This window comes from Scyliorhinus canicula, chromosome 14 (genome assembly GCF_902713615.1).
Source record: "Scyliorhinus canicula chromosome 14, sScyCan1.1, whole genome shotgun sequence".
NCBI lineage: Eukaryota > Metazoa > Chordata > Chondrichthyes > Carcharhiniformes > Scyliorhinidae > Scyliorhinus > Scyliorhinus canicula.
This window is the reverse complement of record NC_052159.1, coordinates 120,278,422-120,293,595: the sequence shown is the minus strand read 5'-3', so window position 1 is coordinate 120,293,595 and position 15,174 is coordinate 120,278,422. Positions and strand designations below refer to the sequence as shown.

The 15,174-nt window shown below is 47.3% G+C and overlaps 1 protein-coding gene across 5 annotated transcripts in view; it reads right to left on the bottom strand.

Moving 5' to 3' along the window:
• Positions 1-15,174, bottom strand: part of uggt2 (UDP-glucose glycoprotein glucosyltransferase 2) — a 625,263-nt gene that overhangs the window by 387,074 nt on the left and 223,015 nt on the right. The gene's annotated exons all lie outside the window — the stretch shown is intronic.

Genomic DNA, 15,174 nt, shown 5'->3' with positions numbered 1-15,174 from the left:
CTCCTTCCTTCCATGCTTCCTAATGATTTGCTGAGTAAACACAAGGGGCGAGTTTCTCCATTCCGCCGCACCAAATTTCTGGTTTAGCACGCCATCGGGATTCTCCGTTTCGCTGGCTGGTCAATGGGTTTCCCATTGTGGGGCAGCCCCATGCCGTCGGGAAACCCCGGGCTGCCGGCAAAATGGAGAATCCTAACGGCGGAGAATTCAGGCCAAGGTGTAAGAGGGTGGATTTTATTGTACAGCATGGGTGGTCAATGGAAATAGAGAGATGCTTTCAGCTTCTCTAACTTTGAGTCCACCAATGATTCTTGAATGCCATGTTCATTTGTGCACCTTAGTCTACCGACATCAAATGTATCTGTATCTGTTCCCAAATTCTTTGAAAATGGGCATGGTCGGAGAGACGGAAAGGAAATGAGAAGGTGGGAAGGAGAAAGGACTGGCAGGAGGTGAAACTGGATGCCAAGATTGAAAGGGCAGCATGGTAGCACAGTGGGTAGCACTGTTGCTTCACAGCGCCAGAATCCCAGGTTCGATTCCCGGCTTGGGTCACTGTCTGTGCGGATCTGCAAGTTACCCCGTGTCTGCGTGGGTTCCCTTCGGGTGCTCTGGTTTCCTCCCACAAGCCCCAAAAGACGTGCTGTTGGGTAATTTGGACTTTCTGAATTCTCCCTCAGTGTACCTGAATAGATGCTGGAGTGTGGCGACGAGGGGATTTTCAAAGTAATTTCATTGCAGTGTTCATGTAATTGTGATAATAATAAAGATTCTTATTCTTATTATTAAGCAATCTGGTTCAGTCTCAGAATACTACCAGGGAGGGAGTGGAGTCAGTGGTTAGGAAAAAGGGAATTGCGGTGCAAATGAAAGACATTAGGCACGATATAGGATCACAAGGCAAAGAATCTCTGTGGGTAGAGTTGAGGAATCGAAGAGAAAAAAAGACTCTGATGGAAGTTATGTACAGGGCCCCTAGCAGTAGTCAGGGTGTGGAGCGGAAAATAAATGAGGAGATAGAAAAGGCATTTAAAAAGGCAGCACGATAGCACTGTGGGTAGCACAGTTGCTTCACAGCTCCAGGGTCCCAGGTTCGATTCCCGCCTAGGGTCACTGTCTGTGTGGAGTCTGCACGTTCTCCCTGTGTCTGCGTGGGTTTCCTCCAGGTACTTCGATTACCTCCCACAGTTCAACGATGTGCAGGTTAGATGGATTGGCCATGCTAAATTACCTTAGTGTCCAGAAAGGCTAGGTGGCGATACTGGGTCATGGGGTAGGGGAGGTGTGGGCTTATGTAGGGTGCTTTTTCCAAGGGCTGGTGCAGACTCGATGGGCTGAATGTAAATTCTATGATTCTGTGAACACAATAATCATGAGAGACTACAATATGCAAGTGGATTGGGAAAATCAGGTTTGTAGTGGATGCCAAGAAAAGGAATTTGTGGAATGTCTAAGAGATGGTATTTTGGAGCAGCTTGTGACAGAGCCTACGAGGGAACAGGCAATTCTGGATTTGGTGATGTGTAATGAGGCAGACTTGATTAGCGATGTTAAGGTGAAGGAACCCTTAGGGAGCAGTGACAACAATATGATAGCATTTACCCTGCAGTTTGAGAGGGAGAAGCTGGAATTAGATGTAACGGTATTATAATTAAATAACGGTAACAAAAAAGACATGAGGGAGGAGCTGGCCAGAGTTGATTGGAAAAGGAGAAGGAGCCCAGCACGGAAGACAGTGGAACAGCAATGGCAGGAGTTTTGGGGGTTATTCGGGAGGCACAACAGAAATTCATCCCAAGGAGGAGGAAACATGCTAAGGAGAGGGCACGGCATCCATGGCTGATGAGGGAAGTCAAGGACAGCATAAATGCAAGAGAAAAAGCATACAAAATGGGTGAGGATTCATGTGAAGTCAGAGGATTTATTGTCCAACAGGTTAGGTGGAGTTATTGGGTTACGGGTGTAGGGTGGAGGCATGGGCTTAAGCAGGGTGCAATTTCCAAGGGCTTTGTTGCAGACTCACTAGGCTGAATGGCCTCCTTCTGCACTGCAGGGACACTATGTATATGGTCTTTCAAAAGACATTTGGTATTTTTTGTTATATTGTTGCCTGTATGATTAAAACTACAGTGATAGTGGTTGAGAGATAGAAAGCTGAAAATAATAGTGTTTCAGACTGGAGTTAAGTGTTCAGTAGTGTTCACAGCTCTTTTTGATATATACTTGGACTTGGATTTGAGGGCAGAATTACAAGTGACGCAAAAAGCTGAGCTGTTTATCAACCTGAAACATTAAATCAGCTTCTCTCCCACAAATGTCATCAGACCTGCTTGTGTGTTTCTAAAATTTACTGTTTCTATTTCAGATTTCCACCTCTGCAGTATTTCCAGACATGTCGTGAATAGTGAAAATGATAATGGTACTTCATAAGGGCATGGAAACACTGGTGAAATGGACAATCACAGAGCATTTTGGAAGTAAGAGTAAGGAGAACCAATCAAAACCAACATAACAATTTAAAAACAGGAGTAAAGGAACAGATATCTGGAATTCATATAAACAAATTGTTTGATGGTGGCAGAACATGTTGATCTAAATGTTTGAAAAACATACTCGGTCTTTGACTTTATAGGTAGAGGTAGAGAGTACAAAAGCAAGAAAGTTATGACAAATACTTACAAATTATTGGCATTAATAATTCTTTATTATTGCAGGCTTACATTAACATGACAATGAAGTTACTGTGAAAATCCCCCAGTTGCCAAATTCCGGCGCCTATTCAGATAAACAGATGGAGAATTCAGAATGACCAATTCACCCAACAGGCACATCTTTCGGGACTTGTGGGAGGAAACAGGACAACCAGAGGAACCCATGCAGTCACGGGGAGAACGTGCAAACTCCGCTCAGACAGTGACTCAGACAGGAATCAAACCTGCGACTTTGGCACTGTGAAGCAACAGTGCTAACCACTGTGCTACAGTACCGCCCGGTTAGGTTTCAGTTACACTACCCTGTGTCCAATTTTGGGCACTGTACTTTCGGATGATGAGGTAGAGGTTTACTGGAATGCTACCAGGTACAGATACATAGAAGATAGCAGCAGGAGAAAGCCTTTTGGCCCTTCGAGCCTACTGCTCCACCATTTATCACGATCATGGGTGATCATTCAACTCAATAGCCTAATCCTGCTTTCTCCCATAACCTTTGATCCCTTTCGCCCCAACGCTATATACAATGTTTTAGAGTCAACTACTTCCTGTAGTAATGAATTCCACAGGCTCATCACTTCATGGGTGAAGCAATGTCTCCTCATCTCTGTCCGAAATGGTTTACCATGAATCCTCAGACTGTGACCCTTGGTTCTGGACAAACCGATCATCGGAAACATCTTCCCTGCATCTGCCCTGTCAAGTCATGCTAGAATTTTGTAAGTTTTTGTGAGATCCCCCTCATTCTTCTGAACTCCAGCGAGAAAAATCACAATCTAGTCAATGACAGTCCCGCCATCCCTAGAATCTGTCTGGTAAACCTTCGCTGCACTCCCTCAAGAGCAAGAACATCCTTTCTCAGAAAAGGAGACCAAAACTGCGCACAATATTCTAAGTGTGGCCTCGCCAAAGTCCTGTATAATTGCAACAACATATCCCTGCTCCTGTGCTCGAAACAAGGCTGGTGCAGGAGGGAAGGCTTCACATGTGTGGATCATTGGGATATCTTCTGGGGAAGGTGGGATCTATACATGAAGGACGGATTGCACCTGAACTGGAGGGGCACCAATATCCTGGGTGGGAGGTTTGCTAGAGCTCTTCAGGAGGGTTTAAACTAGTTTGGGAGGGGGATGGGAACCAGAGCTATGGATCTGTTGAACAGGCAGAAATAGTATGCAGCAAGTCTGTGAGGAAGGATAGACAGTTGAGAGGGCAACGTTGCACTCAGTGGAATGGGGTAAAGTGTATCTGTTTCAATGCAAGGAGTGTCAGGAATGAGGGAGATGAACTTCAAGCATGGATCAGTACTTGGAACTACGATGTTGTGGCCATTACGGAGACATAGATTTCACAGGGGCAGGAATGGTTGTTAGATGTTCCGGGGTTTAGAGGTTTTAAAAATAAGGAGGGAGGTAAAAGAGGAGGGGGAGTGGCACTGTCAATTATGGAGTGCATCACAGTTACAGAAAAGGAGGTAGTTGAGGATGGTTTGTTTACTGAGTCAGTCTTGGTGGAAGTCAGAAACAAGAAAGAAGCAATCACTTTATTGGGAGTTTTCTATAGACCCCCCAATAGCAGCAGAGAGATTAAGGAACAGATTGGGCGGCAGATCTTGGAAAAGTGCAGCTGTAACAGAGTTGTTGTCATGGGAAACTTCAACTTCCCCAATATTGACTGGAACCTCCTCAGTGCAAATGGTTTGGATGGAGCAGATTTGTCAGGTGTGTACAAGAAGGATTCCTGACTCAATATGTAAATAGGCCGACTAGGAGGGAGACCATATTGGACTTGGTACTCAGCAACGAACCAGGCCAGGTGTTAGATGTCTCAGTGGGAGAACATTTTGGTGACAGTGACCACAACTCCTTGACCTTACCATAGTTATGGAGAGGGATAGGAAAAGACAGTATGGGAAGGTATTTAAATTGGGGGAGGGGAAATTATACTGCTATTAAACGAAATGAAATGAAAAATGAAATGAAAATCGTTTATTGTCACGAGTAGGCTTCAATGAAGTTACTGTGAAAAGCCCCTAGTCGCCACATTCGCTGGCTTTTAAAGCAGACCAAGCAGGCCAGCAGCACGGTTCAATTCCCGTACCAGCCTCCCCGGACAGGCGCCAGCGATTTAGCTGAGTGAGCTAAACCAGCCCCAGCTAAACAGGAGCTGAGGAGCATAAAGTAGGAACAATTGTTCTTGGGGAAATGCACACAGTAACGTGGGGATTGTTTAAGGAGCACTTGCTGCGAGTGCTGAATTGTTTTATTCCACTGAGACGAGGAAGGAATGGTGAGGTGAAGGAGCCTTGGACGACAAGAGAAGTGGAGCTTTTAGTCAAAAAGAAAGCTTACTTAAGTTTGAGGAAGCAAATATCTGACCCGGCTCGAGAGGGTTACAAGGTAGCCAGGAAGGAACTCAAAAATGGACTGAGGAGAGCTAGAAAGTGCACGAAAAATCCCTGGCGGGAGTGATTTGGGAAAACCCCAAGGCGTTCCACACTTATGTGAGAAATAAGAGGATGATCAGAGTGAGAGTAGGGCCAATCAGGGTTAATGGAGGGAACTTGTGCCTCGATTCTGAAGAGATGGGGGAGGCACTAAATGAATACTTTGCTTCACTATTCACGAGAGAGGGACTTTGTTGCCCATGGAACAGTGTGAACCAGGTGAATATCCCATTAATTCCTATTCTTTATTTCCTCTATGCCAACCAGTTTTCTATGCACATCAATACACTTCCGCCAATTCCATGCGCTTTAATTTTGCACAATAAACTCTTATGCGGGACTTTGTCAAGCGCCTTCTGAAAGTCCAAACATACCACATCAACTGACTTCCCCCTTGTCAACTGTACTAGTTACATTTTCAAAGAATTCCAACAGATTTGTCAAGCATGATTTTCCCTTCATAAATCCATGCTAACTCTGACTGATCCTGCCACTGTTTTCTAAATGTTCCGTTATAAAGTCCTTGATAATGGATTCAAGCATTTTCCCCACTACCGATGTTAGGCTTACTGGTCTATAATTCCTTGTTTTCTTTCTACCTCCCTTTTTGAACATTGGAGTGACGTGAGCTACCCTCCAATCTGCAGGGACAGTTCCAGAGTCTATAGAATCCTGGAAGATGACCACCAATGCATCCAATATTTCCAGAGCCACCTCCATAAGCACTCTGGGATGCAGATTATCAGGTCCTGGGGATTTATCCGTCTTCAATCCCATCAATTTTTCTAGCACCATTTCTCTACTAATGTTGATATCCCTTAGTTCTTCCCTCTCACAAAACATTTCATTGTCCAACATTTCTGGTATCTGATTTGTGTCCTCTTTTGTGAATGCAGAATCAAAGTATGCATTTCGTTGCTCAGCCATTTCTTTGTCGCTTAGTATAAATTCCCCTGTTCCTGTCTGGAGGGGGCCTATATTTGTCTTTACCAAACTCTGTCTCTTCACATATCTATAAAAATTATTTGTGTCATCTTTATGTGCCCTGCAAGTTTACTTTCGTACAGTATTTTCTCCTTCTTATCAATCCCTGGTCCTTCTGTGCTGAATTCTCTACTGCTCCCAATCCTCAGACCTATTATTTTTCTTGACCAATCTGTATGTTTCTTACTTGGATCCGATACTATTTCTAATTCCTTTGTAAGCCAAGGATTGGCCCTCTTACTCATTTGCTTTTGTGCCACACAGGAATGAGCTGCAGTTCCCCCATGCATTCCTTGAATGTTTGCCATTGCCTATCCACTCCATGAGTAACTCTCCCCAATCTATCAAGGGCAACTCATAGTTTCCTTTATTAAGATTCAGCAGCCTAGTCTCCGAATCATCTACTTCACTCTCCATCAATTAGAACAAAGAACAATACTGCACAGGAACAGGCACTTTGGTGCTCCATGTTAGCAGTTTAGCTGCTGTTGTATAAAGAGTCAAAAGTTCTGCTCCTTCTCACAAACACCTTTATTTTCCTCTCACACAACTCTGTACAAAACTCAATCATCACCTCACGTGCCCCAAAGGCCACCTGAACATTCTTTACATATAGGCTTCAGATGGTTTCATGGGTTGGCGCAACATCGAGGGCCGAAGGGCCCGTACTGCGCTGTAATGTTCTATGTTCTATCAGTGTCAATTATTGGATACTTAACATAAATGAGACATTTAATTGAAATCTCTCTTAACCCATTCTTTAATAGTCTCCCCTTCCTTGGAGAAAAAAAAATAATTTGGTGAAAACAAAACTGCAAGAAACTCAAAAAACACACACAATCCCCCCCCCCCCCCCACAGAAACATTAACAATGTTTCATTAACAATATCCACAAATTTTGGTGAACTAGCCCCTCTTTTCGTAAAACAGTCGGACAACTGATAGCTACTGTCAATGCATTTAATTTTTGCTATCGCCCCTCTGTCCAATATCTGCTTCAAACTTGCGATGCCTATCCTTAACCTTTTCTCATTGACATTTTTTGTAGAGTGCACATTTTCCCACAGGGAATTATTGTCAATGTGACACTCAATGTGTATGTTACGCAAATCACTGAATCCCACAATTTCTGGCAATATCTCAGATATATAAAAGGCCATATCCACCGCCTCTACAAGGCTTAATGTCTCAGTAACCAAAGTGCTTTTGACAACTCTCCTTATTTCCTTTATTTCTCACACAAGAAGGCAACATTTACCATTGTTCCCCAAAAGGAAAATTATAATACCTCCTGCACTTGAAACCCCATCACATAAATTTGCATAGGACGCATCACTACAAAATATGACTTTCATTTGCCTACGGTCACCGAATACCGGGAACCTCAAAACACACCTGCATTTTTTGTTTGACCAACACTTTATTTGCTCTTATTATGTCTTCCACTTTGGGATCCTTCATTTTTGTACTCAACTCTAAGACATCAAAACTACCATCCGGTCTAGTCTGTCTACCTCACCAATTCAGTTACCCAATTAATCTTCGCAATTGCCCTTTTCCACTTTTTTTTAAACAAACAATTTTATTGAGGTATTTTTCGGCATTGTAAACAGTTACAGACAACAACAAAAAAAGCAAAAATGTGCAAACATCAACGTAAAATCAATAGTTCAATCAAACCATACTACACAAGCCCGCTCCTCTCCCATAGACACTACCCGTCGATTTATCCCTCCTACTCTACTCTAATCTCTCTCCCCCCCCCCCCCCCCCCCCCCGCGCTGCTGACGTTCACTCTCCCGCGAAGAAGTCGATGAATGGTTGCCACCTTCGGGTGAACCCCAGTACAGATCCCCTCAAGGCGAACTTAATTTTTTCCATACCCAGAAAACTTGACATGTCCGAAAGCCATAGTTCAGTCTTTGGGGGTTTTGAGTCCCTCCATGCCAGCAGTATTCGCCGCCGGGCTATTCAGGAAGCAAAGGCCAGAACAGCGGCCTCTTTCTCCCCCTGGACTCCCGGGTCTTCCGAAACCCCGAAAATTGCCACCCCTGGACTCATCACCACCCTTGTTTTTAGCACCCGAGACATGATCCCCGCAAACCCCTCCCAGTATCCCCTAAGCATCGGGCATGCCCAAAACATGTGAACATAGCTCGCTGGTCCTCCCGCGGAACTAGCGCACTTGCCCTCTACCCCAAAGAATTTGCTCATCCGAGCCACCGTCATGTGGGCCCGGTGAACGACCTTAAATTGAATCAGCCTGGCACATGTTGCGGTTGAGTTTACCCTACTCGGGGCTTCTGGCCACAGCCCGTCCTCCATCTCCCCGCCAAGCTCCTCCTCCCATTTGAGTTTCAGTTCCTCTGTCTGGGACTCTTCCCCCTTCATGAGCACCTTGTAAATATCCGAGATTCTACCCTCTCCTCCTTCACCTCTAGAGACTATTCTGTCTTGGATCCCTATTGGCGGGAGGCGTGGAAAGGATGGGACCTGTCTGCGGACAAAGTCCCGCAACTGTAAGTACCTAAAGTCATTTCCCCTTACCAGCCCAAATTTCTCCTCCAAGCTCCTCAAACTCGCAAAGCTCCCCTCCAGGAACATATCGCCCACCCTCCTCACCCCCGCCCGCCACCATGTTCAAAACCTTCCATCCATGTTCCCGGGGGCAAATCAATGGTTATCACATATTGAAGCCCAGATAGACACACCCACCTCCCCTACATGCCTCCTCCACTGGCCCCATATCTGCAATCTGCAGGGCCGCCCCACTACCGGGCTGGTGGAGTAGCTGGCCGGCGACAGCGGTAGGGGCGCCGTGACCAGGGCTGCCAAACTGGTGCCCCTGCACGAAGCCGCCTCCACCGCTTCCAGGTAGACCTTGTACCCACCATCCACTTCCTTATCATGACTATGTTAGCCGGCCAGTAGTAGTTGATCAGACTCGGCAATGCCAGCCCTCCCTCGCTGCGGCTCCTTTCAAGCATCCCGCAGGAATTGTCCCACCCAGACAAAGCTCATGATGATTTTGCCAGTCCTTTTGAAGCAGGACCATGGGATAAAGATCGGGAGGCACTGGAAGATGAACGGGAACCTAGGGAGGATTGTCATCTTTACAGTCTTCACCCTCCCCGCTAGAGACAGCTGGAATGCATCCCATCTCCGAAACTCCCTCTTTAATTGTTCCACCACTCTGGTCAAATTTAACTTGTGCAACCTGCCCCAGTCTCGTGCCACCAGTATCCCCAAGTACCGGAAACTTTCCTCAACCAGCCTAAATGGCAGCTCCTTCAGTCTATTCTCCTGGCCCCTTGCCTGCACCACAAATACCTCACTCTTGGCCATATTTAATTTGTACCCTGAAAACCGGCCGAACTTCCTCAATGTTTCCTGTATATTTTCCATCCCGGCCAGTGGGTCCGACACGTACAGGAGCAGGTCGCCCGCATAGAGAGAGACCCTATGTTCCACCACCCCCCCCCCCCCCTCCCCCGCCCCGTGTCATTCCCTTCCACCCCTCAACGCAATCGCCAACGGCTTTATGGCCAGCGCGAACAGCAACGGGGACAGTGGGCATCCATGTCCGGTCCCGCGATGTAATCTGTAATAATCTGACATTACCCTGTTCGTGATGCTAGCCTTGGGGGCCTGGTACAATAGTCTGACCCAATTAACCAGTCCCTCCCCGAACCCAAACAGTCCAAGCACCTCCCACAAATAGCCCCACTACACCCGGTCAAAGGCCTTCTCAGTGTCCATTGCCACCACTACCTCCACCTCCTTGCCCGTCGGGGCACATTAAGCAATCTTCTCAAGTTAGCTGTCAGCTGCCTGCCTTTCACAAACCCTGTCTGATCGTCCCCAATCACCTCCGGTACGCAGTCCTCAATTCTAATCGCCAGGACCTTGGCCAGGAGCTTGGCATCCACATTGATCAGGGAGATTGGCCTGTATGACCCGCAGGATTCCGGGTCCTTGTCCCGCTTCAATATCAGCAAGATGGTGGCTTACGACATCGGAGGCGGCAGGGTCCCTCTGTCCCTTGCCTCATTAAAAACCCTAGTCAAGACCGGTCCCACTATCTCCGAGAACTTCTTGTAAAACTCTACTGGGTATCCATCCGACCATGGGGCTTTCCCCGGCTGCATGGCCTTTAGGCCCCCCAATATCTCCTCTGCTCTAATCGGGACCCCCAGCCCGTCCACTAGTCCCCCGTCTACCTTTGGGAATGTTAGCCCGTCCAGGAACCTTTTCATCTCCTCAGGCTCTTCCGGGGGTTCTGAAGTATACAGCTTACTACAGAAGTCCCGGAATAACTTATTCAGTCCTGCCGGGTCCTCCACTTTGCTCCCCTCCCCATCAATCACTCTACTTATTTCCCTGGCCGCCTCCCTCTTCCTGAGTTGCTGTGCTAGCAATCTGCTGACCTTCTCCCCTTGCTCATACACCTCTCCCCTCGCCTTCCTAAGTTGTTCCACGGCCCTACTCGTGGATAGCACCCCCAGTTCCGCTTGTAATCTCCGTCACTGAGTAGGTCCTCCCCCGGGGACCCCGCATGCTCCTCGTCTATCTGATAAATTTCCCGAACTAATCTGTCCATTTCTGCTCTGTCCGCCCTGACCCTGTGAGCCCGAATTGAGATCAGCTCCCCCCTCACTACTGCCTTCAACGCCTCCCACAAGGTCGCTGCTGAAACCTCCCCCGTATCGTTCACCTGCAAGTAGTTTTGCATACACTTCCGAAGTCTCTCACATACACCCTCCTCTGACAACAATCCTACGTCTAACCTCCATTGCGGGCGTTGGTAATTCCCCCCCACCCGACCTGCAGGTCCACCCAGTGCGGGGCATGGTCCGAGATAGTGTTTGCCGAATATTCCGTATTCTTTACCTCCCCTACACAGTCCCTGCTCAAGATAAAGAAATAAATCCTAGAATATACTTTATGAACATGTGAGTAAAACAAGTAGCCCCTTCCCGTTGTCTGTCTGGCTCTCCATGGGTCCACTGCCCTCATTTGTTCCATGAACCCTTTCAGCTCCCTTGCCATTGCTGGGAGTCTACCCGTTCTGGGACACGACCAATCCAGCCCTGGGTCAAGGACCGTATTAAAGTCCCCACCCATTATCAACCCACGAGAGTCTAGGTCCGGGATCTTCCCCAGCACTCTTTTGATAAAGTCCACGTCGTCCCAGTTCGGAGCATATATGTTCACCAGCACCACTCTTCTCCCCTCCAGCTTACCCCTTACCATAAGGAATCTGCCCCCCCCCCCCCTGTCTGCGACTACGCCTTCCGCCTCAAATTGATCCCGCTTATTGATCATAATTGCTACACCCCTGGACTTAGAATCCAAGTCCGAGTGGAAGAACTGGCTAATCCAGCCCTTCCTCAGCCTAGTCTGGTCAGACACTTTCAGATGCTTCTCCTGCAACATAATTACGTCCACCTTCAGAGCCCGCAGATGCGCGAACACACAGTGGGAGGGGGACAAGTGGGCGCCGGATTGATGAGTTTTAACTTTCAACTGGCCCATTTAGTCCCCTGACATGACAGATGATCCCACTTGTCCCACTCCCATTGTTTCCCCGACCTCATCTCCCCACTCCAACCCACTGGAGCAATCTCACTAAAATGAGAAAGATCAAACAAGATGTAAACATCAAACAGCCTCGCGAGGCTGCTCCAGGTACAATACAGTTCCCGCCGTGTACACAGAAAAGTGTTAACCCCCGTCCCTTTCTGAGCATAAATAAAATAACACCGCAATAACCCAATACCCGTAAATAACCCAACCGAAACAAACATAAAAACCAGAAACATAAATGAAACGAAAGCCCCCAACCAACGTCTTTAATCCCCATTGCTGACTGGCCACCCCTTTGTTGCAATACCTGCTCCAGTGCACTCAGAGAGCCCAACAAAAGGTACCCACCACAGCAGAGAGGAGAAAAAAAAAGCAACAAAAACAGGGAAAAGATCGTATGAAGGGTATTTCCCCCCCCCCCCCCCCCCGGCAAAAACTGCCCACAGAAAATACACCGCATGGCACCTTTAAAACATTAAACAGTCGCTCAGCAGTCCAGACACAGTAGGCGTCCCTTCAAATGGTAATTCTCGGACCCTAGCTTGCGTCCGTGGCTCCTTGTTTCGGGACCAGCCCCTGATACCTCGCAAAGTCCATCGCTTCTTCGGCTCGGAGAAGTAGTGGTGTTGGCCCTGATGCGTGACCCAAAGACGGGCCGGGAAGAGCAGACCAAACTTCACGTGCTTTTTGAATAACACCTCCTTAACTTGTTTAAAGGCTGCTCGCCGCCTAGCCACCTACTGGTAGGTAGGTCCTGGTAGATGCGAAGAACACTGTTATTCCACGTGCTGCTCTTGGCGCTCTTTGCCACTGCAGCACCCGCTCCTTTTCCACAAACCTGTGGAACCTAATCACCATCGGACAGGGGTGACCCCCGGACGCACCTGTCTCGCCTGTACTCTGTGTGCCCCCTCCAGCTCCTGTCGCGGAAAGGCTTCAGCCCCCATCAGCTGCTTCAACAGGTCCACAAGAAACGCTGTGGCATCAGCTCCCTCAGCCCCCTCCGGGAGGCTGATGATCATCAGATTTTGTCTACGGGCGCTATTTTCCAGCTCCTCTACTCTGTCGAGCAGTCTTCTCTGTCTCTCCTTCAACCCGTCGACGACTAGCGCTGCAATCGTCTGCGCATCCGCCTGCTCCTCCACTGCCTCTCCCAGCTCCTTACCTTTTTCGTCCTGGGCATCCAGCCTCTGGTTCAGCTGATGCACTGTCTTCTGAAGTGGGTCCAAGTTATCCCGCTTCAACGACTCAAAACTGTTTTTAAGAACCTTGCCGGATCGCCGGGTCCGAGGTCTGTAGTTCGCCATCTTGGCTCCCGGGTCAGCTTCCCCTGCGCCTTGCCTTTGTCCCTTCCTCTCCTGTTTTCGCTGCTTTCTGCCCTCCCGCAGTTCCATGCAGCTCTGCTCACTCCTGCGCACCTCCGTGGCCGTCCTTTCACCGCTCCACAGTCCCGCAAAACCGGGGAACCAGGTCCTCAAATTCCGCCGGAGTGAGAGCCCCCGAATGTGCGGCTCACTCACTCATTGCCGCAACCGGAGGTCCCCTTTTCTATTTTTGAAACCGCTGCGTCTTTTTGTGACAGCCGACCACGACTAATTGCTGTTGGGCAGATGCTCTCCAAATAAGATTGCTGACGTAAAGTTGCCCCTAACTTAGTCCGATTTCCAATCCAATCCAATCTATTTAAACGCACCGGAAGCGTAACTTCCAACCCTGAATTCTTTCCTCAAACCAGAGATTAGAACAGCTTCGAAATCACAAGTTCCACTCCACAAAAGATTATCGACATGCATCGTAAAGATGCAAGAAAGATTTCCGTTATAGTGCCAGTAATTTATTGGTGTTGATAGTTGTTAAGATGTTTACTGTGGTTTATAAAGTGTTAACTAGTGTCATAAATAAACAGTGTTTTAATTTAAAAGTACTGTAGATTTCTGTTGCATCGCACCTGTAGAGTAGGGGGCCATGTGTTCCCCATAACCACAATCTAATAAAAGTTGTGGGTCAGGTGAACTCCACGATACACTTTGGGGTTCTCTAAACTCTGGCCCATAACACCATATACACATTTGTTCAACTTCAAGAGTACCCCTTCTGTGTTAGCTGCCACTTTAGGAGGACTGAGAAAAATGTCTCTATGAAGCTGATGCCCCTGCAAAAAGGCAGCTTTTATATATTTGCATTCCCATGCCTTTGTGGCTAAAAGAGCCAAGAAGATCTTCAAAATAACCTTTCCTGCCATAGGTGAATCTATCCTTAAATCCTGATCTTCTAAGGCTTCTTCAATTCCCCTTGCCAAAAGCCTGGCCTTTGCCTTATAAATTCCATCCGGAAGAACCTTTTCCATGCAAATTCATCTGTGGGATAGAGCTCTTTGTCCCCTATGCGGTATTTCCGTTTATACCCCAAATTCACTCCAACTATGCAGTTCTTGCTGTTTGGCATTTTTGATCTAATTTATTGTGCAGCCATGTAAAATGGCCACCTGCAAAGGACCATGGGAAGTTTGGTCAATTTGGGACACAGACAGGTAGTTTAGTACGGAGCCGCGTGTATTACTGCATAGAGATACAAGTCTTGTGTTATTAATAAACTGTGTTTTTGAGCTAATATACGGTTGTGTGGTCATTTGGTCAATATAAGAAACAGCTTGTGGTTCACGTAAAGGATAAAAATGCTACATTTGTTGGCAACTCTGACAGGACCTCGATTATGAGTGACTCTGTTACTCCGAGGGATCCCCCAACTTTGAATTAAATTGGGGAAAGAGAACGAACCAAAAGAGTAAGTTTCAAATCGATCAAATAACCGAATTTCGGAAGTGTGCACTAACTGCATGTGTAACTAACAGGGAAGGGTAAGCAAAACCCGTCAGACTTGCATGCAAATCTAGAGGGATTGTGAACCGAAATATAGCCGTAAGCCGTATCCATTGTTCAATCGACTCCTTATTCCCCCTGTTCCAAATTCTAAGTAGAGAAGCGATGGCAGTACAGATGATAGAGAAGATGATGAATCCACAGCAGCAACCCAAGGTCGCAGTAGTCGGCAAATCAGAGCAGTGCCCAGTATGGGAGAATGTGTTGAGAAGGTATTTAAAGGGGAAAGGATGGCCCTTTTGGTCGAATTTTTGTGCAAACACCAAGATAGGTCCAGGAAAGATAGGACAGACTTGCTGGGAGAATCTTTGTGAGATATATGAGAAGAATGCAGTTAAGGCTTAGAAAGCCAAAGGCAATGGTGCGCTGCTTGGCACAGTTGTGAGGCACCGAGGAGGTCGTCGAGACGCTCCGCAGACAGTTAGTAGAGAAGGAGGAAGAGAATGAGGGAAACAGTAAAGAAAGTGAGAACATTATTGAGGAACTCCGAGAGAGGTAAGCCGCCAAAGAGAGGGAAATCGCTGATGTTAAACGCGCCCACCAGTCTTGCATAGTACATCTTAGCAGC